Here is a 22,638-nt window from a genome sequence, read left to right on the forward strand (position 1 = left end):
GGGCAGAATTCAACCCCTCCGTATTGGTGTTGGAGCTGCACAGCAGTGTGATAAATGCAGGATGGCAGAGCCTAGTTCAAAATCAGTCCTTACAAAGCAAACAGACCGTGGGACCCAGTCCAGTCCCTTAACTATCAGACCATACTTCCTCCCCGATTCCTTTGTACTATCTAGTGTCTTTCAGTATTTTGTATTAGCACTGCACAGATATATATCTAATTGTGCATCTTGAGGTACTGTATGTTGGTGGTGACATAGATTTGTGGTATTCATACTCCATTGTTTATTTCTATCGCCTGGTCATTAATACATTCAGAAGCTCAATATTCACCATTTAAGTAGGACACACAGAAAAACAATCTTTCTTTTTACTCTGGTGGTTCTGCAGCAACAGGGATAAGATGCCCTGGGGATGAGTCAAGAACAAAAATTATAGTTAGATATATATTCTTTCACTGATGAGGACAATGCACCAATAAGTTAGCCATAGTCATTTAAGAATTGGAAACACATGAGGAGAGGGAAATGCAATGCTAGTCCCATGGACAAAAGAAAAAAACAAACCATTGTCTAAGAAAGTGCAATGGAAAGTAGCAAAAATAAAACTGTACTTGGAAGTGTACCTTTAAACAACAACATGATGCAACTTGAATGCAAATGAATTTCACTTTTCTACTGTTAAGGAACAGATTGGGCAGCAGCTCTTCAACAGACACTGGTGTTTTTCCATAAAAAGTCAGTGTGATCTGAAATCTCTAAGCCCTTTGAAAAGAATTCCTCACCTGCTCCGCCCTGAGTTTCGCAAAGTCGTACAAGACAGACGCATTACTGTCCTATTCAATACCGCCCACGCCCAGGCATGTACCAAAGGCCGAGACATGAGAATTGGAATATAAAAGTGGAAACAATTCCGAGATCCCACCTTTGAAATAGTCTCTGCTTGCTAGAAGTAGCATGCAAACTGCAGCAGGGTCCCTCTCTCCTTCCTAGTCTCACTCCTTTCCACAAAAGATCATTCAGCTGGTACTAAAAAATAGCCTTAGGGAGCAGATCTTCAGTTGGGGGTAAATTGTCATAGTTCCATTGACCTCAATGGACAATGACAATTTACACCAGCTGAGGATCAGTCCCTTCATGGTCCAATTGCTACACTGGTTTTCCTGAGGGTACAGTCAGTCTTTGAAAGCCAGTCTCCTCCCCAGCCAGCCTCTGTTGTACACCACTTCCTCAGCCTTTGAAAGCCAGCTTGTGATTTCTTAATCATTACCAAGCGCCCAGTTTGTGGCTTCCAAAACCACCCAGTTATCTGACGTCATTTCTCTCACTGGTTATGATTTAATACTAGCTTTCTACTGGCACTGGCATTTTAATAGCAAGCAGTAATTTTTGTATTTTCTTTGCTGGCTGGGGTTCCAGCTTCACTGTTCTGTGTATGCTTCATTCATGTGTGTCTCCATTCAGAGTGCTTCTAAAACTAGTGACTGTGTTTCCATGGGATATGGGAAGAGAGAGGATGGAAGGCACGTAGTCAGCAGACAGTTTCAAAGTTTTGGAAGGGTGGCAATGCAACTGAGAAGCAAGTTACCTTTCATTCAGCACTGCAGAGTTGCCTTGCTTAGCTCCTGAAGTTAGCCGTTGCTTGGGAAAAGATAAATGAAAAAAGGCACCTAGATGAGAATAACAGTGTCCACATGCGGGGAGGGGAAATATATATTGGAAAAACTATATTGGTTTAAATTCATACCTAAGGTTAGACCAAGAAAGCCTTTCCCAGGTAGAAAAGGGCTTCGGTACTTGGGCACTTAAGTCTCATTTTCACTTTTGAAAATTTTACCCACAGTCTCTTCCAAAACCCCAAGTGGGCAGAGATTTCTCCATTTAGAACTGGTTGGAAATATGCACAGAATAATTCACTTGATATTTGATATTCACCAATGTGGTGATCTTTTCCCTCTTTGCCCAGCCATACCTGCCTGACAGAGAAAAACCCACCACAACTCTCCTCTGTGTAGAAGGAGAAAATGGGCCTGGTGTCAGAGAAAGTCAGCGTTTAAGGCCAGACGGGACCACCAGATCACCTAATGTGACCTCACAGGCCACCAACACCCCCCAGCACCCGCACATTAATCCTAACAACCAAAATGAGACCAAAGTAAATGAAACTAGACCAGCGGTTCTCAAACGTTTCAATGGGATTGCCAGGGCTGGCTTAGACTTTCAGAGGTCCCGGGGCCAAAACCTGAGCTCCACCACCAGGGCTGAAGCCGAAGGTTACAGGCCTCCTGCCTGAGGCTGAAGCCCTTGGGCTTCAGGTTTGACCCACCCTGCATGGGGATCTGGGGCAGTCAGGTGAGCTCAGGCTTCAGTGCCCCCTCCTGGGGTCGTGTAGTAATTTTTGTTGTCAGAAGAGGGGTTACAGCGCAATGAAGTTTGAGAACCCCTGAACTAGACTATTGCATGTCAAAGGCAGAGAATAGGCGGGACCGGTGGGCACCAGGACCTCAGGCCCCCCACAATGGCAGGGAAATGACTAAGTGAAATATACCAGATAATTCTGGCGAGGGACCTGCACCCTACCCTGCAGAGGAAACCCCAACCGAGGTCACTGCCAATCTGACCAGGGGGGAAACCCCTTCCTGACCCCACATATGGTGATCAGTTAGACCCTACGCAAATAAATAATAACCAGCCAGCCAGTCACATGAGCGAGAGAGAGAGAATGCTCAGTGTCACCTCCGAGCCCTGGCCCTCTCCATGCAATGTCCCATCTCCAGTGGTGGCCATCCCTGATGCTTCAGAGGAAGGAGATTTCAAAAACACCTAGAATGCATTGGAGGGCTAAAATAATCCCTTCCTGACCTCTGCCAGTGGCCAGATGAAACCTGTAGCATGAGCTTTTAGGAATATAAGGCATTAACTGGAAGTGAGCCCCAGGGCTGCCGATCCCAGCCCCCCCCCCATCATCATCACAAGCAACCTCATTATACAGTTGCACACACAAATTTGTCCAGCTTGCTCTTAAAACTAATTAAATTGTTCACCTCCCCAGCTCCTATTGGGAGGCTGTTCCAGAACGTCTCCCGCTGACGGTTAGAAACCTTTTAATTCCCAGGCTGAATTTGTTCATGGACAGTTTATGTGCATTTGTTCTTGTGCCAGCATTGTCTTTATGCTTACAAAAAAAAATAAATCCCTTTTCACCCTTCCTGGTGTTCACTCCCTAATGTATTTATAGAGAAGGATCATATCCTCTTTCAGCCTTCTTTTCACAAGACTAAACAGGCCAAGCTCTTCCAGTCTCCTCTCATAAGACAGGCCCTCCATTCCACTGATCATCCTAGTTGTTCTTCTCTGCACCTGTTCCACTTTAAATTCACCATCTTTTTTGAACATGGGTGACCAGAATTGTAAACAGTATAGAAAATGAGGTCTTACCAGTGCCTTGTACAATGGCATTAATATTTCTCTAGCTCTACTGGAAATGCCCTACCGGATACATCCTAGGATGTATTTGCCTTTTTCATTGCCACATCACTGGTGGCTTCTAGTTATCTTGTGATTGATGTATACAGCCAGGTCTCTCTTCTACTCTGTTGCTTCCTACTGATGATCCCCCAGCTGGTATCAGAAATTCTTATGATTAGACCCAAAGTGCATGACTTTTCACTTTGTAGTATTGAATTTCATCCTGTTTCAGTCTCGCCAGTCTTCAAGGCCATCCCGTTCTTTCTGTATAATATTCCTGTTTTCTTCTGTATCAACAATGCCTCCCCACTTTGTATCCTTAACAAGTGTAAGCTACTTTCTGCTCCAGCAGGGTTCTGTTGTTTGGTCTTGAGCCGGAAAGCGGACACTGCTAATGCCTGTGCTATACCTGCTCTGATGATAAATAGAGAATTTTAATTCATTATTGATTAGGAAGAAGTGTTACCCTCTGTAGAACCAGAATCTAATGGCGGATGCATAGTCTGATAGCTCAGAAACACATCCACAGCAGTTGCAGGCATGCTCATAAGGCTAGAGGTCCACTGATTCAGCTGAGCTATGCTGATTTACGAGGATCTGCTCCGAGGCAAGCCTTCCCTGAGAATAGGTTGTAGACCAATATTTTTAAGAGCGGATTTTGAAGGTTAGGAGCATCTCTGCCCCTTAAAGAAAAAAGGGACATTAAAGAGAATAAAGATGAGGGGGCCGATTTTCCTCTTGCACTCATTTTACACCACAATTTGTCCATTGGCTTCAATGGAGTTAATTCTGGTTTACATCAAGATGAATGCGAGGAGAATCAGGGCCAAAATGTGGTTATTCCCTAGAAAGGGACTCTAAAAATGGTATTATTGGTTTCCTTACTGACTGTATTTATTGTCCTTTACAGGCACCAAGTAAAATTTCCTCAGTTAAAAATTGGAGAGGTCTTTTTCTAACTACATCCCTGCAAATCTACCCTGGGACCTAAAAGTCAAGCTGGATTCTTCTGGGCTCATGAAGTGACATCAATACATAATACAGATTCTGTAACTGGAATTTGGTGTGTAAACATGGACACATCTCATTTTGTCCATGGGAGCTGTGTCTTTTTGAGTCTTGTAGTCTTACTAGTGTATAGAAAAATCTACTAAACTTCTCAACTCTTCCCGCTATATTTAAAAAAAGAATACATATGGCAATTTGTGTTACGCTTTTTCCTCTCCAAGAGACACCTACCTAAAACCCCAGAATTGTTCACCCCCCTCGGGTACAGGGTTTGCATGGAATTAAGAGCACTCAATCGATTCTGAGCATCAGTGACAGCACTGTTGTCCAAGACTGTAGAAAATTTGGGGCAAATATTTCAAACCCGTTAGAAGCTAATGGTGAAATCCTGGCCCCATTGAAATCAATGAGAGTTGTGCTATTGACTTCAACACAGCCAGGATTTCACTTATGGGTGGGACTTTCAAAGCGCTCTCAAGGATGTGGATGCTCGATTCCAATTAGAAATTAATGGGGTTTGGGAATCCAGATTCCATCATCTGCTTTGAAAATTCCACCTCTATATTGATACCCATATTTACACATCTGCATTAAAGTGTCCTGATCAATAGAGCTGCACAACCCTTGCAGTGAAGTCAATGGGACCTCAGGAACTCAGCACCTCTTAAAATGAAACCACTTTTGTTTAGATGCCTAACCTGCAGCATCAAGAGCCTGATCCAACTCCCATTAAAGTCAATGGAAACACTCCCTTAGACTTCAGTGGAAGTTGGATCAGGCACTAAGTTGGAAACCTTTGACCCAGGGGCCCAATCCTGCTCCTATAGAAGGCAAAACTCCTTGTGATTTCAGCGGGTGCAACCTCAGTCTTCCAGGTTACAAACGGGATTATTCTAGGGGTTGATCCTGCCTGGTGCTGAGCACGCCTGTGAAGTTCAGCAGGACTTGAGGATCAAGAGGTACTTGGTGACTCTCAGAATCAGGTCCTTTGTTTCTGTCGACACTAAACAACAATGTTAGTAACGCACAGGTTTGGGAAGGAAGAGATGGGCTGAATAATCCTCTGTATGCGGAACACTCCTCTAATGCAAACAAACGTATATTTCCTTCCTTCTTGGCCTGTAATAGGAGGTGGCCAGCAAAGACTTTCCCAGAGAAAATATCCTATATAGAGACAGAGTCATTTATCTCCTATTAGGGCTCCTGAGGCAACTCTGATGTGCCTGCGTTGTGCATTGAAAGCCTGAGACTGTCACAGGGCTGGCACTGAAATACATACTGGCAAACCTCTTTGATCCAGCATGTCAGACGCACACCTGGATTCCGCCTGTAGCAGCCTGTTACTTCTGCAGCTTGGACAGATTCCCGGAAGTCTTATTTTATTTCATTTGAATTGTTTTTTCCCCCTGCTTTGTGGAGCTTGGCCAATGGTCCAAGGGCTACACTGAAGAAATAGAGCCACTTGAATGAAAACAAATGAACGGAATAAATGGACTCGCCCCCCCCCACACACAGCCGCCCCGATTCCCCACCCTTATTTGGAGCCCCAGCTTCTATTCCCTGAGTTACTTTAGCTTCTCAGAGACTTTCAGTTTGCTAACCAGACTAAACTGTTTGGTTGGGCAGCTCTCCAGCGCTCACGATTGCATGAACCCACATAAGCCTCACTGCATCCTGCCCCTCAGGCTCACTGGCAGGCAGACATGCTGAACGATATGCTTTGCTTGGGGTGGAGTGAGTGGCAAAGAGGGGGTTCAGTCACCTTAACTCCTCCGGTTCAGTCAGCCTCAGGACTTCTGTGCTCTATCCCCATATGCCCACAGCCCCAAGCATCTGTTCCAGCAGGCAAGTTGTGCGAGGGCATGGGGATTCACTGCCCCCCTCTTTACCCCGAGGAACACAGCATCATAAGAAGCGGGGATGGGGATGGCCTTGAAGTGCTACAGAAGCTCTATACTACCCCAGAAGTCCCCACATATCCCCCAGAGTTACGTAGCCGGGCTCTGGCACAGAGTCTGGACCATAATTTACAAGCCGACTTTTTGTGTCGTCCCCTCCTGTGAATGTTGCTGCTCTAGGTGAGTCAGGAAAGGGAGACTCTGCCCTGTGTAGCTGAACACTGCTATTGAGTCCTGCAGCAGCATCTTGTAGGATCATGCCCTTAGAGCCTGCTATTTTCCTGCCTGGATCCATGATCTGGACAGCTCTAGGATAAAGGGTAAAGCTAGGTATTAGTGTGAGAGCTACGGCTGAGCAGATGGTAGCTGTTGAATGAATTTTTGAATAAGGTTGCCAGAGATTGCCAAATACTTTTTTTGGCAAATCATTTTTGTTCCAGGTAGACACCCAGCTCTGATGGGAGGTAAGCTCTGTTGAAAACCCAGTGGCTGCAGATGGTGGCACTGGTGAATAAGTAGGAGATGCTCTGGTCACTGAACCAGTACAGAACCTAGGGACTATCCAGAAACAGAAGTGGGTGCATAGAGGACTTCCGGAGTGGGTGCTGTCGTGAAACACTGGTCCCCTCTTTGACAGGGCGGAGATTAGGGAACTGTTAAGAAACCATACAAAACTTGCATTAGAGAAGGGAATTTAGCTAATCTAGAAGTGGAAAACACAAGGTTGCGTCTTTATGGTTATTTTCTGTGTAACTTGTCTTTTTGCACTTTTTCTTACAATTTTGTCTTTGAAGCTGTGATTTTTCTATTAAGTAAACTTGTTTATTTTTACCCTAAACAGGCCTCCAATGTGCAATCCGAGGAGAGGGGGAGTGTGCAGCCCCCATCAGACTAGCTGAGGGCAGGTTTCACTCCTTCAGGGCGACAAACCAGAAGGAAAGTCTGGAGTGTCTGGTAGTTGAGAACTCAGGGGACGTCTCTGGGGCAATTCAGGAGCAGAAGGGATATTGGGGTCACCCCATAAAGGTATAAGTAGGCAGGCAGAAGCCAAAGTGAGGCCATTATGCTTGTGCAGGTGGTGACAACCCCTTACTGGTCGGGGTGATCCCCAAACCATCACAACCACACCTGATACCTCTCCACTGTCACACAGATGGCCGCAGAGGCTGATGTTGGCCCAGAGCTTGCCACAGCCCACCCTGTGAAGCAGCTAATGATATAAAGCCTCAGGTGGCAGGCTGGAGAAAGGAGGTCAGTCAGAAGTGGGTCTTTGGTAGTGCAGGTGAGGAGTGCTTCACCAGTCCACACTGAGCGGGGCTGCGTCAGGTGCCCAATGAAGAGATCCACAGAAGCCTGAGCTTTAGCTTTTGATATCAATGTGATGCTGAGGGACAGGGAGAGCATGGAAGAATGACAGAGCTTATTGCTTTCCCTCATAACAGCTCACTCCCTCCCTCTCTGCAGCTGCAGGGTCTGACTGTGGCACTAATTAGAACATCCGATAACAGGAAGACATCCATTTTGGCTAGGTAGAGCAGGGGGAGTGGGTTAAAAGCTGGAAGGATGACCGGTCAATGCAACAAGCACGTTGCCTCAAGTGGAAAGATAGAAGGACACCACTTGACCTCCTGGATTATTACAGTTTTTGATTGCTTATGTATGCATCATGCAAAAGGTATGCCAAGTACTGCAACTCACTCCATCCCCTGACCAACTTCAGAGCTTCCAGGGGAATTGGCCAGCAGCATAGGAGTCTTCCCTGAAGTAAAGGCGGCCTTGGGTTGTCGATGCCAGTTTGCAGATGAATTGTAGAGAGGACTGTTCTGGTTGGCTAACGAGACATTATAAAGGGACAGGTGCGATGAGCTGCATTCTGAACTGCCAGCCAACCTCAAACAAGCCGGAAGGACAAATATACCTCAGTCTCCCACTTTCCCTCTCATTCTCAAGCCAGTGTAAAGGCAGCATTAGGAAAGGGCTCAGTCCCAGGATAGGTCTATTGAATTTAAATATACAGCTGCTCCTGAGTGTCATGCTATATAAATATACAGCAGGCCATATTTTATCTCAACTGTTCTAAACCATTTGTCTTTTGAAAGCCATATTTCCAGTTTCCCCAACCATTCCTTGGGCAATCTTCTGGGTAGACCGCTCAGCCCATTGCTCATAGGTTTCCTCAGACATGCTCTTCAGTGACACTAAAGCAGACATTTGACACTGTCAGGGTTTTTCACACACACACACACACACACACACTCTGAACTCTGGGGTACAGATGTGGGGACTCGCAAGAAAGACCCCCTAAGCTTTTATTCTACCAGCTTAGGTTAAAGCTTCTCCAAGGCACACATTCCTTTCCTTGTCCTTGGACGATATATTGCTGCCACCAGCACCAAGTGATTTGCACAAAAATTCAAGGAAGGGTCACTTGGAATCCCTACCCCCCAAATATATCCCCCCAAGCCCCTTCACCGCCTTTCTTGGGGAGGCTTGAGACTAAAATACCAACCAGTTGCCTTAGCAATGTGAGCACAGACCAGATCCTTTGTCTTCAGGACACTGAAATCAATCAGGTTCTTAAAAGAAAAAAGTAAAAGAATCACACCTTCAAAATCAGGATGGAAGGTAACTTTTACAGGGTAATAAAAATATTTAAAATCCAGAGGATTCCCCTCTGGGCTCAGCTTCACAACTACAAAACAGGAATGAAACTCCCTTTTTAGCACAGGAAAATGCACAAGGCAAAACAAAAGATAACCTAATGCATTTCCTTGCCCTACTCACAGTTTCTGTGGTTTTAGATGGATTATTCCAGGTATATATTTCAGGAGATACTGTACCTGCTTGGCTTCTCCCTCCGTCTGGAGGGAGAACAACTCAAAGAACAAAACAAATCCTCCCCCCCCCAGATTTGAAAGTATCTTCTTTGCTCATTGGTCCTTCTGGTCAAGCGTCAGCTAGGTTATTTGAACTGCTTAACCCTATACAGGTATGGCAATCCAGTACAGCTGCCAAGCATACATAAAGGTTGCTATCCTTCCCCCTATATTCATGACAGATGCTCTTTTTATTATTACTCAGTATGACCGAAAGAAGTTAGGTGGTTACAGAGAAAGGACTACAAGCCAGCCTATGGGATGGCCTTTCTGAGGTGCTGAGCATCTCTAGCTCCTACTGCTTTGTTTGGAGTCGAGAGAGAGATGAACAGTTCAGGTGGGGATTGGGAGGGAGGGAAATCAGATCTTGGACACTAGAGCCAAGATTTTAAAAATGAGGGGTTAAATTTAGGCTCCCAAATCCCACACTTCATAGAGGTGGTTTAAAAGCAGAAAGACAAAAAACAAAAAAAACTTTTTTTGTGGAAAAAAAGTTCAACCTGTCAAAGCTGTTTTCATTTCATATAGTTCAAAATAGAACTATTAGAAGTCTTAAAGTACAGCATATTTGTTTTACCAAAATATATCTGTTTACTGACAAAAAGATTTTCCATATATGAAAGTTTTTCATACCCATTGAAATGGGTCCAATTAATATTTTTTTTAAAGCATGACATTAAAACCGACACATTGCTAAGATTGATTTCCACCCTCTCTTCCCAAATTGTTTAGGGAGGAAAAAAATATTTTTTCAACAAACAAAAACGTCTTTTTCACTAGCAAAATTCCACCCAGTTTTATTATTTATGCATCCACTGAAGTCAATAGGAACTGCTAGCACCACAGAACTTTTGAAAAATATTCTGAATTTTTGAGTGTCTGAGTACTTGTCTACACTAGAAAGTTAACTATATGGAAACAAAGTGGTACAAACCCCTTACTGTGGCCATAGTATAGCAGTACAGAGGTGCTTTATACCAACATAGGATAATTCCTGTATGGGAAGGGGAATAAACTATGCTGGTATAATTCACCTTTGTTCTGGTGTTATTGCATCCCTGCTAGGGGTTGCACTGGTAGAACTATGTTGGATTAAAAAGAAAAAAGTCACACCCCTAAATCAAATAAAAATATAGTTATACTGGTAAACCTTTAAATGAGATAACTCAAGTTAACTCTGCAAAGACATCGTGGGAGAGTGGATAGGGAAGCTTGTCTTAGTCCTGGTGATTCACCCAATAAGTAAACAAAACCTTGGAGCTGGGAGACGGGCCTGCCAAAGAAGGAGGGCTGGCTCAACCCTACAGCCAGAACAAGAGGTTGCCTACAGCAGCCAAATGTTTCAGAGCTGTTAGCAAGTGATTGACTAGAGGGATGGGAGGGGCAGACATTTTCCAGTTTGCTGAGGGCAGAAACCCCAGAGCCAAGAGCCACAAAGAGAAACTGGATCTCTGCCTCCACCACCTCACACCCCATTCTAATATATGGGTCTGTATCCATGAAATTACAGTACTTGGGTCTCTTTGCAAGATATTCAGATCAACTGAGCAAAGCTGGGGACGGTTTTCCAGAGACGATAGGTCACAAGGTGTGCTTAAGGACTTCAGAGTCATGACTGTTTCTCCAGCTGTCAGATCAAAACTCCAAATTTCTTAAACACACACACAGTCTCCATTCACTTCTTGGGCTCAGATTTTCCAGTTCACGTGCAGTAGGAGTGAGATGGAGTTTTACTGGAAGCATGCTGTTTGGAGGCAGCTCTTATACAAAAAAAAAAGAAAAAAAGAAAAAAAAAAAGCCAGGGCAGATTATTCAATGAAGCAGAGAAGTCCAGCCCAAGCTGCTGTTCCAGGGCATTTGAGACTCGAGGAGAGGAAGTAGGAGCCAGATCAATCGAATCACAAGTTTTCTTTTTAAGAGCAATGGGAGAGCGGCTGCCAAACCTGAATACAGTGAATGGCTTCTCACACTAAAGGCGTTTTTATTTTCCCATACAGAAGAACTTCATTATTGTGAATAAAAATGTGGAGTCCTTGTGGCACCTTAGAGACTAACACATTTATTTGGGCATAAGTTTTCATGGGCTAAAGCCAAGTAAAATTCCTATGGACTCCACTGGGAGCTTGATTGAAGACGTGCAGGATTTGACCCTCTAGACAACAGCTTGTCTAAGAGCAGCATTGTAACTAACCTACTACATGACTTTCAGCAAGTCACCTCTCCTGCTCCCTACTGGTCTCCCCTCCCACCCCGTGTCAGTCTTGTCTATTTACACTTGAAATCCTTCAGGGCAGGAACTGTCGCTGAGCATATTTCTGTATAGAGCACAGCACCACCATCTCCTAACCTGAGCTGCAGCTTCTAGGCTCTAGTTCCATAATAATGCACTGAAACAATTCAGGAGATTCACTATAAAGGGTGCTTGATTGCAGCACCTTCTTTGTCCTTTCATCCCAGCCAGTCTCATCACTTTGACTGGAATGAGTCGTTTGTCCTTGTTAGCCATACACAGGCCTTGACCCTCGCCTGCACTGTGCCCCTTTGTGCTGCATCACCAGTGCAAAGTGGCCTTAAACCCAGTGTACGAGTCTACTGGAGGATCGCCCATCCACCTGGGGATCCATTAGTGCCCTAGAACTGACAAAGTAGCTCCTCCCACTTACTGATGTAGTGTTTGTGGGTGGAGCTTCCTGGTGTGCCATCAATTCTAGGTTGTTACCGCCACCAACTGTGCAGTTTAGAGAGGCCTTTCAGATTACACAGGGGGATTGGGCCAGGACACAGCCTGCCCAGCATGTGCACAAAGGTATCTTAAATGCACCATTATACACGCTGTGAGTTGCACTGTGCATTCTTCAGGTGCTGCTCAGGCTCAGAGTCCCCGTGTGACAACTCACATGCATAGCCATCTGCCTCACCCTTGATAGCACGTTCTGTCAGTGTCCATTGCTGATAGGCCTCCACCACAAAATTCAGATCTGTATTCAAAGTGGATGTTTAGCTCTGTGGCTCTGCTTCAGGGTCACACCAAAAAGCAAGGTGCGAAGGGTGGAACTTTTGGCTGCAGTCCTCTGTTATTGTCCAAATTCAGAATGGGGGCTTTTATTAACAGAATAGCAAGTGCCTATCGACTAACCGTAGTCGTCACGTTCACTCTTAATTTTGCACAGCTCTTTTTTCTTTTAAGAAACAACGCTTGGCACTTCTGTAACAAATTCAGTGCAGCATATCGAAGTGCTTTGTAATGGTAAAAGTACCGATCTCCTCATTGAAACTGTTGAGATATCGGAGGCCTCAAGCAGCAAATTGACTTGCTGAAAGTGAAAAAGTCAGTGGCACAGGCAGGAGTCAGCCTCCATATTTCAGGATTCCCAGTTCTGTGCTTTAATCACTAGAAAATGGGTGAGGGATGAAGGAATAAATCCTGCAACTGAATTAAATGGAAAGTACTTTACATACAAATTCCCTATAAGCTGGAAGGAATACACACGGATATGCAATATGTGGAACCTATCCTACCCAGGAATCTTGTCAAGTTCCTCCAGCTTTAGAAGCTATGATGGCAAAAATAATCAATTCTGAAGAACACAGCTTAAACATCCAATCCCCCACCTGTATCTGCTGGGATCACAAGAGGAAGCAGCAGCTTGAGTCTAATGTCCAAAGCTGTTAAGAACAAGCAATCGCATTCAGCAGAACCAGTATCTGTTTTGCTGCTTTTTTAAAATCACATCAGTTGCATTTCTTGATGCTATGACATGATATTGGCAATGAGACTCCAACACACCATGATGCAGCCCTTAGTAACTTAAGCCCAGCCATTCAAATGAACCAATTAAATTTGTAGCTTGGGGCTCCAGACAGGCTACTTTCCGGCTCCCACAGCTCTTCTAGCCTGCCTGGCAGCAGGTAGTAATAAAAGAACAATGGAATTGGGGAGGGAAGTTTAGTCTTGGGACGAGCATGACATATGTGAATAGGCGCATCCCTCTTCAGTAATACAGGAGGAGTCAGGGCGAGAAGCGTAGCCCTCCAGGAGTTCAGGCATTTCACCCATGGGCTGAGTACTACCACATTCATGGCAGAAAAGGAAACCACTTTAGGACTTGATTTTTCTTTATAGCCTTCTTAAAGAGGGAATCACATCCAGCCTACTCTCCCCAACCAAGAGATGGGATTAAGGTTCCAGGGACTGTTAGAAGAATCAAAACCCTTTGTTCTAGTTATCATGGCTGCTGAAAGCCAGGAACCGGTTTACATGTTGAAAAGAGTTTATCCAACCCTGACAGCAAATCACTTACTGGCTTTCAAGATGGGGTGATATTTTTAACTCAAGGCTATTGTCTGCAAGAGATTAGAACAACACCTTTTTGACTTAGCTCGTGAATGATGGATAGCCATTGAGAGGTGTATGATTTTATTTAGCAGCTTGGAGATCGTGACATGGGATGGTTCTTTGAGAATTGAGCTAATTACATCTGTTGGAGTTTGCTACATGCTCAGGCCCTGATCCTGCCAAGGATTCTTGCACATGATTAACTTTATGCATTCTGGCAGGCTCACTATCTGCAGTGTGGAACATTCAGCACATCCTTAAAAGGCCTTTTAGGATCCAGGCCTAACACAGCTGAACATGGTGCATAGTACAAACCAATAGGAAAATGGTTCGGGCCAGGAAGTGCTCAGTGTGGGTGCAGAGTTCAGCAAATCATTGTCAGCGAAGAGGGTAAGAGGACGAGGAGGAATTTGAAGGAGATGGGAAAGTGCTAGATACAAAGGAACTGGGAGGTTGTTCCAAGTATAAGAGTGAGAATGAACAAGGGTGCAAAGATGATGGTGGAAGTAAGAAGGAGAGGCTGCAGCTAGGTGACAGGGGCCAAAATCCTTTTCTGGTGTAAATCAGTGTCGCTGCATGCATCAGATTAAGGAAGTGCACAGAGAGCAAGAGAAACTGATGAATGAAGTGACAGATCTAGTTGGGGTGCAGTTATGGAGAGACTTGAACACAAAACCCATGAGCAAGATCTTCACCTGATAAACTCAACATGCAGCAGTGAGGAGTGAAATGAGACATTTCTAGTGCTGGACAAAACATTGAAAGCATTTTTTTCCCTGAACATTTGCATTCCCTAGGTTTCAGAAAGTACCTTGGTGTGCGGCTTTGAGCTTAGGAACATTTTCATTTTAGGGAAAGTTTTGTTTTCAATTTTTTTAAAAAAACTCTCTCATGTTCTCTCCCTCCTCCGCCTCCCTCCTCCCCCGCCCCCACTTTCTTTTTGCCAGTGAAAAAGAGGAAAGGGCAGGAGGCAGAACAGAGAGAATGGAAGAAAACATGCCATTTTTGCCAAAATTGGAAAATTTTTAAAGAGACAAAGGTTGTGAATGTTTATTTTTGGGGGGAAAAAGTAAAAAAATTCTCAATATTTTTTCATCAGCTCTAAATATTTCCATTCCCAGGATTAAGGGCTGCCCTAACATTGCACATGCAGGGCACCTCCTTTACTCTGCTCTGAGAGGTTCCCACATGGTGGGTCTCAGAATGGGTGGGAGATATGCCCTGGTGGGGCTGCTGCTTCTCCTCCCACACAGCTGGGAAGTAGGTGGGGCCCACACACTGGCAAGCAAAGCCAAGCCAGAGCAGAGTGGGAAGGAATCAGATATGGACAGAGCAGCAGATTATCTTCCTCCTCGAGCAAAGGAGGAGCCGGGGAAGGAAATACAGCTCTGAGTGTTACAACCACTTTCCTGGCCTGCTCCCGGGATGCTACAGCTACATGCTGCTCTTCACTCAGAACACACTGTAATGTCTGTTCTCCTCCTCCCGTTTACAGTCTCTGCTGGGTCACACACATAGATGAGAATGCTGTGGTATCTTGGAGGAGAGAAAAGGGCAGGATGAATTATGAATAAAGCTATTCACTGAAGCCCATGTTAGGCATTCTTTTCAACGTAAAGGGCAGCCAGACTCTCCAGTGCTGACCACACAGCTGGGCCTCTGTGCATTAGATGGCTATATGCATCCTGGTGGTAGACTTAAGTGGTAATGACAAACTTTTCCCCAACTGAAGAATATATGGCCTTCATTGTTCAATGTTTCTGCCTCAGTGCTTATACCATCTCTACCACTGTAGTATCTGAGCACCTATCTTAATGGTCTCAGAGGTGGAAAATAAATCGTGAATCTTAGCACGAGAACAGGACAAGAGAAAGTGATTCTTGACCATTTTTGCTTGGAGCTCTTCTCTTTTCCTCCTTTGTAAATTTGCTTTTCTCCAAAGCACTAGAGTTTCTTTAAGGATAAAAATGAAAATTATCCTATTTTTAATTGACTTCTTCCAAAGTATCAGCCCTATGCAATAGCTATATTCTATCCTAGTTACTATGGGCGAGATCTTACAATAGTACTTAAATGAGACATCAGTGGTAGGACTTGGGCTGACCCTCTGCTGTGGGTGAATTTCATCATATTGAGGGATCGGATTTGCACAGCTTTTCCTAAAGTATTGTAGGTATAACCACACACGTACTCCAGATAACGGCATCAAAATAAGTGATTAGATTGCACTGTACTTCCAGCAGCCCTCATACCCACTTGCTTTGTGAAAGCATACTGTGCAGGAAGAGCTACATGTGTCTTGTAAGCAAAGGATCCACAAGTGGTGCTCAGGTACTTTGGTAAAAGCAGTCCAATACTACAGTGACGTGGGCCAAATTAAAAACATACAAATAATAGGAGTACTTGTGGCATCTTAGAGACCAACCAATTTATCTGAGCATAAGTTTTCGTGAGCTACAGCTCACTTCATCGGATGCAAGCTGTAGCTCACGAAAGCTTATGCTCAAATAAATTGGTTGGTCTCTAAGGTGCCACAAGTACTCCTTTTCTTTTTGCGAACACAGACTAACATGGCTGTTTCTCTGAAACTAGACAAATAATGACAGATTTTTCACAAAGCTTAGGGCCACTGTGTGGAGATCCTTCAGAAGTCTGGTGATTTATTGGGTGCCTAGACAGAAGCTGAGCAATTTTGAGGCTCTGGGCCCATTTGGCAGTGCTAAACCCTTGTGAAAGTTCCAACCATAAGATGCAAATTTTCAAAAGCATTTTGACCCAGATTTTTAAAGCTGGTTAGGTGGGGCTGCACTCAGCGTCACAATGCATGACTGATTTAGGAGCCTAAATCTTGTTTTCAGGAGTGGCTAGCCATCGCCACACACTGAACACAGCAACATTTCAACAGATGTAAAAACTGGGCTTTAGAGACTTACGAATACTAGTCCTACTGAAAGTCAGTGTGACAAAGTGATTTAGGTGCTTTTGATCATCTCACCTACACTGTCTATCCCCAGTTCACTTGTGGCCATGCTGCATAGGACAAGGGAACCCAAAACTTGTTACACAGGCAAAATCTCACAGACTTCAGTGACAGACTTACTGGAATAACAAGCTCAGGATGGAGGCCTGAGAGAGGCAAAAATGACCCCTTACTCCTTTAATGCTACGTCCTCCTTTTTAACAGCAAGAAGCTGGGGGCAGTGATTTAACATTTGTAAGGACTGACAGTAGCCTGCAGATCTGGAAGATTCAAGGACTTGAACAGTGTGAGTGGGATTTCATGTGACACAGGCTTCTGGAGAAGGGTTCAAGAGGCCAGGACATTCTAACCTGCGGCGAAATAAACCCGAAGGAAAGAGCAGTCAGGGGGTGAGGGAGCTGCGAGTCCCTGGGCTGAACTCTGCAGGCTGACTCCCTCCCAGCACCAAAGGGCTGCTCAATGACATTGAGCACCCAGAGCAGAAGCAAAAGGTCATTTTGTCAGCAGGCTCCCTCAGAATCACTCCTGCCCACTGAGCTGGTGCCTGTTTCTGTCCTCCAGGGCAGTCAGCTATAATTAACACAGCCCAGATTCCCACAAGCCTCCGATTAGATGGTTTGTGACCCAGAACACCCAGCCAGCTCTACCCAGGAACTAATTCCACTTCAAAAGGCAGGCCCTTTTAATGAATTTATACAAGACGCTGGGCTAAAATTACCAACCAAACATTACTGGCCCTGAAAAGAGGAAGTGGAGTGGGTAGGTGAAGTGAAGTCTCTCTCAGCAGAAGTCCAGCTAAATTAGAGCACTGTTTGCCCGCTAGCTCAGAGCCCGCCTGACAAGTAGCTACAATGCATAGAGATACCCAGCTGGAGAAACATGAAAGAGCAACCTCCGGACTCCCCTCTCCCAGCTTCTAAAGTGGCAGCTGTATCTGGAATCAGGTGATATTTTAGGCTACTGGAAAGGAACAGGCAATCTTTAGCCAGCTGGAGCCTTCAGGATGGAGTCAGACAGATGCACTTTGAACCAACTGAAACAGGTGTGATTTTAGGGAATGAGCCTCCACTAGGTTAGAGGGGAGGTTGGAGTTCTAGGTTCTCTTCCCTGCTTTGCATTGATTTGCTGTGTGAACTGAGGAAAGTCACATGCCCTGCCCTTGCCTCAGTTTACTGGTCTGTTAAATAGAGCTAGTAATAACTGATGAGGCAACTCATGGTGTCAGACACCATCAAGTGGTCAAGGGACATCTACATAGAACACATCACCAGACATCAGCAATACCAGGAGGGATGAGCTGGAGTGCCGATGAGAAGCGCAGTTGGGAAAGGAACTCAAATACTTTCCTGATGGACTGTTATTTTCACTGAATGGACAACCTATCTGAAATTCTCAATTACTGAGGGACAGTCTTCACTCATTGAAGTATTTTGCTTTCCGCTACCAACTCTCTGTATAACTTTTTTCATGAGTAATGTATCTGAATGCATGGATGCTAGATATCTAAACTGTGTTCTTAAATTCATTCACCTAAATTTGGGTTATTGCTGATTCTGCTCTATAAGTATCTTAGGACTTTAAAAACAAAACTTTGTATTTCTGGATAATCTAAGCACTATACCCAGATGTACAGCCACTCTTTTCTCAACCTACGTATTATATGATTTTTTAACATTAGTTTTAATAAAAAAATTAGATCTGTTCTAAACATCCAAAGACAGTGATTGGGAGCCTTAATCGGAGATTTGGAAAGTGATTTGAGATCCTTGGATGAGATCTGCAAGACCCAGAAAGAGTTATTAGCATTATTATTGCAGTTAATGGATCAAATTCAACACTGGTACAAAGCCTGATGCCACTCTGCTGAAGTCAGTGGAGTGGTATCACTTTACAATCTAGCCTTATTTGCTTAATCTAGATGATGAATTTGTCAGATACGCATGCATCCATTTAATACTGGAGGAAAGATAACCAATGAAATTCAAGTGAGATTCCCAAGAAAATAGCCTCTGTTTACTTAACTGGTACTATTTAAAGCATCTTTCCTGTCATTAAAAGATAAAAAAGGAAGGCAGCAGATGAGTAGGAGGGATTTGTTAGCTATGGTGTTTATCAGTTGCCCTAGTAATAAACCATGCCATTTCAGAGAGAGAGAATAAGATGGAAAAGACTTAAACTGGAGAGAGGCTGTTCCTGGATCTGCTGAGCAATGTCAGCTTCCTTAAATATTTGTGTTGAGCATGCAGTTAGTTTGAGCATGCAGTTAGTTATCCATCTGCCCATAAGCAGTGTCCTTCCTGGTGCAGTTAGGGCTGTTTGTAGGGTTGCCAACTTTCTACTCGCACAAAACCGAACACCCTTTCCCTGCTCCTCCTCCAAAGCCCCACCCCTTCTCCGAGGTCCCAACCCTACTCCATCCTGTGCTGACCGGAGCCGACAGGATCCCTTTTAGACCAGGCATTCCGGTCGAAAACAGTACACCTGGCAACTCTAGTTGTTTGCCTTATGATGTAAGGGGAGTGGAGGATTATAGAGGACCTGTTGGGTGAAGTGGATTAATTCCCCATGCATTCTTCTGAGCCATCTTTATGGAAGCTGGAGAGACAAGGACTGGCCCATCAGAGCTGCCTTCTCAGAAGGAATCATGTGGATAACAAGTCCTTGAAAACAGCTGTGGGGGATGGGAATGGGGAGAGCTTGTTTTCCAGCCTTTGGCACCATAAATATTTCCATTCCCATTTATTCCTCATAAACGGTGAGATTTCATGCCCAGCACTACAGAAGAGGCAGCTGAAATAGGCAGTTGGAGAATGTACTTCTTGATGCTCCCTCCTACCTCCCAATGCCTCCTTTCCTCACCAGGTGGCTTTTCACTTTATGGATTTAGTGCATCCCATCTCCTTCTCTGGGCCCAGAGAGAGTTCAATCTCTATGACCCTACCCATCCTTGCATCTGTGCCGAGACTGCCAACAGATAGCTGGACGGTAAGAACTAACTTGCTGTGACCCAGCACATAAGACAAACAATCAGGGTGACCTGACAGTCACTACATATCTAGACCAGATTTGAACTGGAAGCCCTAAGGAGAAAGTCGCCATGATCCTATCTGTTTACGCTAGGTACTTGCATGGCCCCCATTACTACAGTACCTGAGCACTTCACAGTATCTATGAAATTTCTCCTCATGGTTTTGTGGGTGGTGAACCAAGGTACAGATTGACTAACGGCTTGTCTACACTTACTGGGGGATCGATGCATCGGTGGTCGATTTAGCGGGTCATCAACCAGATTGCTTTCCTGTCGACTCCTGTACTCCACCGGATTGACAGCATCTCCCGCTGACGTCACGTAGTGTGGACCCTGTGGTAAGTAGATCTAAGCTATATCTATTTGAGTTACGCTATTCACGTAACTCCAATTGCATAGCTTAGATCGACTTTTCCCCAGTAGTCGAGACAAGGCCTTAGTGACTGGCCTAAAGTCACACAGGAAGTCTATGAGTGGGAATGGAATTGAACCCAGGTCTTCCGGGTCTCAAGCTAGTGCTCTAACTGCAGGGCCACTCTTAAATGGAATAGTGGCCACAGTGGGTTAGACTAATGGTCCAACTAAGCCCAGTATCCTGTCCTCTGACAGCATCCAGATGCTTCAAAGAAAATGAACAGAACAGGGCAATTATTGAATGATCCCTCTCCTGCTGTCTAGTACCAGCATCTGGCAGTCAGAGGCTTATGGGCACTCAGAGCATGGGGTTGCATCCCTGACCACCTTGGCCAATATCCATTGATTAATCTGTGCTCCATGAACTTCATTCTTCTTTTAACCTGGTTGGGCTTTTGGTCTTTACCACAGGCCTTGCTCTCTTTAAGCACCAGAGCTGGGCCACCAAAATCAATGAGACTATTAACATGCTGAAAGTTCAGCATATGCTCAAGTATCACTATCTGTTGTATTGTCTACAATTCTTGTACCGCACTCACTGTGGTGCCTGCAGCAATGTTTGTGCTCTCATATCCCCAGTACCAACTCGAGCAAGCCATTCCCTCACTCAAAGCATGGGCAGCCACATTGTGAAAATGCACATAAGGGCAAGGCCAAGGACAGTTTTCCTCCCCTTGTATCCGTTTAGCCATTGTGATCCAATTACAACACACCTGCAGGGGTGAGAAGCCAGAAAGGGAGATGATTTTCCTGCAAGGCATCATCATGCTGTTCCTCTGATCGACAAGCAAGCAACACACAATGAGCTGAAGTAATTCCCTGTGAGCTGTCGGCCCCAAATGCACATATTTTTAAAATCTAGATAAAGCTCATGCGTTTGCCGGGCTGTTTCTCACTGCTTGCAAGTGCACATCCCTGGAGCGATTATTCACCGAGACAAAAGCAAAGTCAATACTGGCTCCTGCAGATCTGTCCAAATAGTCAGCTCTGAGCTACATTTTTGATTTAGCTGGGAATCTAGACAGCCAAGTCTCCCTCTCTTCCTCTGCTTCTGCACCCCTAATTCACTGAGTGAGGCAGACCCTTAAAACAGCCCAGGTTTCTCCTCAGCCTGGCCAAGGGATAGAAATGGGGGTGGGTGCAAAAGCCACAACCCATCTTAAAAACTGGAACAGGACAGTCAGACAGACATTCTGGGATCTCTGCAGAACTTGGAGGCAAGAGGTTTCCATGACTCTCATGGTCCTTTTGGGGGGGTGCAAGGCTCTCACCATGGAACTAGGAATTTATTTTGAAACCCCAAAAGATAACATTTGATATTCTCTCAGGGATGACACCTGAGACCAGGGCCCTTTATTAAAGCACCTCACACACTGGTGGAAAACATGCAGTTGACAATTTTGCTCCTATGTCACAGACGTTTTATCTTGCCTCTTCTCTCTGGGTGAAAGTTTTAGCCCCTGTGCAAAAGGCCAGCACAAGACCCATGCACTACTTAGATACCACCCTCATCTCTCCGGTGAGCAAGGAAGAAATGGAAAAAGGGAATTAGGGGGGGAAAGCACCAAGCAATGCTCAGATGCCACCTTCAGTGAAACAAAAACAAAAACACACACCTAGAGAGGAGCCAAAAAGCCACAAACACTCTGGCCAGATTGTTGACGGAAGCCAGCTTTACTCAGATAGTAACCGGGTTGCTGTAATATCCTCAAAAACATCCTTCTTAAAAAGAATATAAAGCTAATCTTTTTGGAAAGCAACAATTCATAGGATAAACCTGTTCTCGCTGGTAAATTTGTCTTTATGTGGACATTCAAGTGTAGTAAATAACAATACGTATAACGCATAATACCAGGTGTACATGCACACACAGTTTTATGGGCCTGATTCTGTATTGTCCTGCATGTTGGGTAGTCAATTAACAAAATGAGCGCCAAGTGGACATAAAATGTTTCATGTTTCACACCCACTTTGCACTAGTGTAACGTGGAGAATCAGGCCTTTATACCTCTAATCGTAGGATTTTCCCTCATAGGACAGAAATAAGCCAGCTATACCCACGTGGGGTAAAAAAATGCCTTGACTCCTTATATACAATAACCATTATGACATCACCTTGGACTGGTTTCTAAGAGCCACAGCTGCTGCTTGTTATAGAATCCATAGTGAAGCAAATCCTTGATGGATATCACAGACAGGAATTAACTTCAAAGGCCTGCAATTACCACAGCTCCAAAGCACAGAATAGCTTCTACAATCTGCAAAGTTGCATAACCAGATACCCAGCGTCCAGAGGGCTGTCAGACTCTCCAGTCACCTAACTACAGAGGGGTGTGATAGCCAGGTGTGCTTTGCTGAACCTGAGAGACAGGTCCATTACAAAAAAAAGTGACTATGCCTGTATTTACAATCACAGCACTAGGCTTATCCAGTCTCATGCTCCTACAGAGAGAGTGGTGTTTAGTGCCAGGAGCTAGACTTTGAACCCCTACTTCTCTCCTGCTGCAATATAATCTGTGTCCACTACAGTCTCCCCTCTTCTTCCTTCTAAGCACCATAGTCCCCTGTGGCCAGACCCTCATGGGGGGCAAGCGTCTTAACAAGTACAAACCCCTATGAGAATACTGCATATT

Source organism: Caretta caretta, chromosome 16 (genome assembly GCF_965140235.1).
Source record: "Caretta caretta isolate rCarCar2 chromosome 16, rCarCar1.hap1, whole genome shotgun sequence".
Lineage (NCBI taxonomy): Eukaryota > Metazoa > Chordata > Testudines > Cheloniidae > Caretta > Caretta caretta.